The sequence below is a fragment of the Dromiciops gliroides genome, chromosome 2, assembly GCF_019393635.1.
Source record: "Dromiciops gliroides isolate mDroGli1 chromosome 2, mDroGli1.pri, whole genome shotgun sequence".
NCBI classification, from domain to species: Eukaryota; Metazoa; Chordata; class Mammalia; order Microbiotheria; family Microbiotheriidae; genus Dromiciops; species Dromiciops gliroides.
The window spans coordinates 185,588,727-185,594,857 of record NC_057862.1 but is presented as its reverse complement, the minus strand read 5'-3'; the positions used below and the strand labels follow the sequence as shown (position 1 = coordinate 185,594,857).

At 37.6% G+C, this 6,131-nt stretch overlaps 1 pseudogene; it reads left to right on the top strand.

Annotated features, from left to right (window-relative positions):
• Nucleotides 1–207: 207 nt before the first annotated feature.
• Nucleotides 208–1,381, top strand: LOC122742771 (annotated as a pseudogene).
• Nucleotides 1,382–6,131: the final 4,750 nt, after the last annotated feature.

Here is a 6,131-nt window from a genome sequence, read left to right as displayed (position 1 = left end):
CGACCTGTCCAGAGCGAGCGGGCTGGGGGGAGAGCGAGTGTGAGAACTGCGTTCGGCGCCTTCTCCTTTGTCTACAGCCAGAGCCCATCGCCCCGCTTTCCCCCTTCCTCCCCCACCCTGTCTCCTTCTCTCCCCCGATCCTGCCCTCTCCCCTCCCGCCCTCCTCCCCCTTCCACGGTCCGGGATCTCTCTGTCTCACCCACCGTGATGGAGGGCGACAGGCAGCCCCAGACCCTATTAGCTAATAGCTATGTAGGTAATCTCTCCAGGGATGTGACAGAAGTCCCTATTCTTCAGTTATTCAGTCAAATTGGACCATGTAAAAGCTGTAAAATGATAACAGAGCAACCCGATAGCAAAAGGGTCAACTGTTCTGTTGGATTTTCTGTTTTGCAACATACAAGCAATGACTCATATTGCTTTGTGGAATTTTATGAACACAGAGATGCAGCTGCTGCATTAGCGGCTATGAATGGGAGAAAAATTTTGGAAAAGGAGGTCAAAGAAACTGGACAGCAACAACAAGTAGCCAGAAAAAAGATACTTCTAATCACTTCCATGTATTTGTTGGAGATTTGAGAACAGAAATAACAGAAGATATCAAATCAACATTTGCTCCTTTTGTTAAAATATCAGATGCTCAGGTAGTTAAAAATATGGCAACTGGAAAATCAAAAGGCTATGGTTTTGTACCATTTTATAACAAACTGGATGCAGAAGATGCAATTGTACATATGGGAGGCCAGTAGCTGGGAGGTCGTCAAATCCAGGACCAATTGGGCAACAGGTAAACCACCAGCTCCTAAAAGTACACAAGAAAATAGCACAAAACAGTTGAGATTTGAAGATGTAAATCAGTCAAGTCCAAAAAATTGTACTGTGTACTGTGGAGGAATTGCTTCTGGGTTAACAGATCAGCTTATGAGACAGACATTTTCACCATTGGGACAAATTATGGAAATAAGAGTTTTTCCTGAAAAAGGTTATTCATTTGTCAGATTTTCAACACATGAAAAGTGCAACCCATGCCATTGTTTCAGTAAATGGTATGACAATTGAAGGACACGTAGTTAAGTGTTATTGGGGTAAAGAATCTCCTCATATAACTAAAAACTTCCAGCAGGTTGACCATAGCCATTGGGGCCAGTGGAGCCAAATGTATGGAAATCCATAACAATATGGACAATACATGGCAAATGGATGGCAAGTGTCATCCTATGGAATGTATAGGCAAGCATGGAATCAGCAAGGATTTGGAGTTGACCCATCTCCATCTGCAGCCTGGATGGGTGGATTTGGTGTTCAGCCTGCCCAAGGACAAGCTGCTCCTGTAATACCTAACCAAGCTGGCTATGACATGGCGAGTTATGAAACACAGTGAGCTGGGACTCTTTAAACAAAAAGGTAATTCATGATAGTCTTCAGTTTCCAGTGACATTCTGAAGATGGTAAAATAGATGGGAAATGGAAATATTTATTTTAAAAATGGAAATGTTTGGAACCTTTAGCACAGCTTTGCTTTGGTGAAGGGCACACGTCTTCTATTTCTGCCTTTTAAAGTTTTTGTTCATGATGGATATGAACATGATTTTTCTTTGTGTACAAAAACAAAAATAAAATCAATAAAGACAAAAAAAAGATAATCAGGGAAAGTACATTTTACTTAAAGGCCCCGTGGAAAAAGAAATAATATGAAAAGTTTACAGCAAGTTTCTTTGATAAAGGATTAAATAAATAGTCACAACCCTAATTGCCTCACCACCACCACCCCCATTTGGTGAGCATCCTTTCATATTTTAATTCTTTGCCAACACAAAAAAGCTGCTATAAATATTTTTTATCTACAGGTCCTTCTTCTTTGATCTGTTTGGGATACAAATCTAGTAGTGGTATCCCTGGGTCAAAGGGTATAGTTTTATAGCCCTTTGGACATAGTTTCAGATTGTTCTCCAGAATGGTTGGAACAGTTCACTACTCCAACAACAATTCGTTAATGTACTAGTTTTCCTCCTCTCCTCCAGCATTTATCATCTCTTATAGTTGTGAGGTGGTACCTCACAGTTAGAGCATTTTTCACATGACAATAAGTAGTTTTGATTTCATCTCCTGAAAATTGCCTGTTCATTTCCTTGGACCATTTAACAATTGAGGAATGACTTTTTTTTTTTGCAGAACAATGAGGGTTAAGTGACTTGCCCAGGATCACACAGTTAGTAAGTGTCAAGTTCTGGATTTGAACTCAGGTCCCCCTGAATCCAGTACCAGTGCTTTATCCATTGTGCCACCTAGCTGTCCCTGCTTTTATTTTTTATAAATTTGACATAATTCCCTATTTATTTGAGTAATGAATCCTTTATCAAAGAAACTTGCTGTAAACTTTTTATATTATTTCTTTTTCTATGGGGCCTTAAGTTGTAGCATAGGATTGTCAAATTAACCAGTGAGACAGAACTTTCCTGCTGACCTTCCAAGTTTTCTTCGGCTATAATATTGTTTCATCCTGTGCTTTTGTTGGTTTTGACACTTCATAATTCATTCTGAGGCAGTATTTTAAAATTGTTTGGAGGGAATTTGTGAGAGCTCAGTTGAATCCCTGCCTTTATTGCACCATTTTGGCTCTGTCTCTGTTGCATGTGATTGTGATAGAATACTATTGGGCTATAAAAAATTATAAGTGGGTTGTTTCAGGAAAACATGACAAGACCTATAATAACTGATAAAAAGAGAAGTGAGAACTGGAAGATCATTGTACACAGTAACATCAATATTGTAATGATAATCAATTGTAAAAAACTTAACTACTCTGATCAATACAATGATTCAAAACAATTCCAAAGGACTCATGATGAAAAAATGCAGTCCACCTCCAGAGAAAGAACTGATGAACTCTGAGTGCAAACTGATGTATAATTTTCTCACTTTTTAAATTATTTTTATTTTTGCTTTTTTGTGATATGTCTAATACAGAAAAATATTTTGCATGACTTCATATGTATGGTGGGACATGGGTAGGAAGGAGGGAGAGAATCTGGAACTCAAAATTTAAAAAGAAAAGAATGAAAAAAATAAAAATTGTATTAATAAAAAATAACGAATTTATACAAAGTTAAAAAAAAATCCCTAGCACCTACCATGACGAACGTCACATAATTGTTGCTTTAAAAATTCTTGTGCAATTGAATTGAATTTTTAGTGACTTTGTCTGCTGATCATGTCCCATATAAATAGTTAAGTATTCTAGAAGAAACATTGCTCATAATTGTTTCTGATATCTTATTCAACACTGAGAACATAAGGATACGGTTTGAACCTTTTCATCAAGTTTAATTAAGCAAACTGATGGAAACTATTTGGACTTTCAATGAATACTTTATTTATAATGAAAACTAGATTGATAAGAAATTCCCTATTGTTATCAATAGCTGCACTGATTCTATTGTTGTGGGCTAGGGAAGACAGTGGACTCTCCCAGAGGCAGCTAGGTGGTCCAGTTGATAGCACACTAGACCTGAGATCTGGAGGACCTGCATCTGAATCTGGCTTCAGATCCTTTCTACTTGTGTGACCCTGACCTCTATCTGTCTCGGTTTCCTAATCTTTAAAAAGTGGATAATAATAAGACTTGTCTCCCAGGGTTGTTGTGAAGAAATTAAGGATTTAGTAAACCTCAAAGTTCTATGTAAATGTTAGCTATTATAAGGATATATAGTATGCCTTTAAGGAAGAATGTGGATAAAAATGAATAATTACTTCTTTCAGGCTTAGGGTGCTGTGTGGTCATTCTGTACTTCTTACTTATCAGACATCTTCTGGATGGGAAAGGAAATAACCACTTGATGAAAAATGTATAATTTGCATTGACTAAGTAAAAAGTAACCTGATTGATGGAATATCAAGCATTCAATTAATAAGCATCCTGGAAGTTTCAACTCTTGGGTAGTTGATAGGGTCATGAGATTCAACAACAATCTCTTTGATAATTTGAAAATATTTGAAGGGGCAGCTAGGTGGAGCAGTGGGTAAATCACCAGCCCTGGATTCAGGAAGACCGGAGTTCAAATGTGGCCTCAGATACTTGATACTTATTATCTGTGTGACCCTTGGCAAGTCACTTAACCCTCATTGTCCCACAAAAAAAATAAAAAAATTAAAAATAAAAACCTTGAATCTCACATAGGGAGGATTTATTTAGATCACAGATTTAGAATTGGAACAGATAATAGAGGTCATCTGGTCCAATCCAGTGAGGTAAGGAAATTGAAGCCAAGACATGTTAAATGATTGCTGAAAGTCACACAGGTAATCTGTGAGAGAACCATAACTTGAACCCATGTCCTTCAGCAATTTCATACTGATTTCTAAGGTCCCTTCCAGCTCAAAGTATTTATAGGAAAGAAATGGCAAAATAGTGTTTTATTTCATCTGTGCCTCTTACTCATACTTACATAGATCATTCTTCATAGGAGAGGAGTTAATATTGTATGGCTAGAGGCAGTTAGGTGGTACAATTGATTGAGCCTTGGGCTTGGAGTCAGGAATACCTAAGTTCAAACCCAGACATTTATTACCTATGTGATCTGGGCAACTCATATAAACTCTCTTTGCCTTAGGTTGCTCAACTGTAAAATGGGGCTAATAATAGCACAGGGTTGTTGTGAGTTAAATAAGATATTTATAAGGTGTTTAGCATAGTGCCTGGCACATAGTAGGCACTATATAAGTGCTTATTTCCTATTTCCTATCCCTTATGCACAGAAGTTATAGAAACCTATGTTACTCCAGTATTACTCTTATCTTTTTAGTTATATAACTCATTGGCACTTTAATACAATGGTAATGACATGAGAGAATTAGAGATTTAGTGTTGAAAGGAACCTCCAAGGTCATTGAGTCCAACCCCTTTCTGATATATGAGGAAACTAAGGCCAAGAAAACTAAAGTGAACTGATCAGGCTCACACAGTCAATCAGTAAGTAAATAGTGAATAAACACTATTAAGCACCTACTATGTGCCAGGCACTGTATCAAGAACTGAGTATTCAAAGAAAAACAAAAGAAGCTTCTCCTTTCTGGAAGTTAATAGACTAAAGGTGCTGACAACATGCAAAATAGTTATTTACAAATGATCAAACAATATAGATACATGTATTTATAATATGTGTGTAATGAGATAATATGTGTATTACATGTAACATACAGTATAGAGAATCAGAGAGAAAGAGAGACAGAGAGAGTAATAGGGGGACTGAGAGAATAAACTGGAGAAAAGCACTAGAATTAAAGGCGATTGGAAAATCCCTTTCCTGTAGAAGATAGGATCTTAGCTGGAACTTGAAGCAGGATATGAAAGCTAAAAAGTATTGATAGTGAGCAAGAGCATTTCAGGCATGGCATGAGGACAGCTAGTAAAGATGCACAGAGTTGAGAGATGGAGGTGTCTTGTCTGAGAAGCAGTAAGTGGGCCCATGTCACTGGCTAACCAGTTATGTGTATTGATGGGGAAAGTGTGTAGGGGGAGTGTAAAGTGTAAGAAGACTAATAAATGTCTGAGGCTGAATTTGAATCAAGGTCTTCCTGACTTCTATCCACTAAATCATTTGCTTGACCTTTAAAGAATGGGAGGAAGGGAAAAATGATTATTTCGTGGTGACAGTTTACTTTCTGACTAAAATTATTATCAGGACTTATTCTCTGTCACTAATTAGTTTTCTGATTTTGGATAAGTCTCTGCACATAACTTCTACTTATCTATAAAATGAAGCGTTAGGATTAGATGATCTCTAAGTTTCTTTCCAGCTCAAATTCTCTACTATGCCAGTCAGAGCAAAGCTCATTTTCATTGGAGAGAAGCGCCACAGTAAAGAGCAAAGTGCTACCATGTACCCGGATGTTTCTTATTTCCCTGATCAATCTGTTTTTACTAATTTTAATTTATAATCAGCACAACTAAAGCTTCATAATCATATCAGGCATGCCAATCCTTTGAGAAATAAGGAGGATTTCACATCAAGGAGACTGGCTTTCATTCACACAGGAGGAGATCCTCCGGGCTACTGCTCTCCAGAAGTAGGGCCAGGTGTTTCACACATTATCACACTTAAGATTCAAACCAGATCCCCCCAAAACCACGA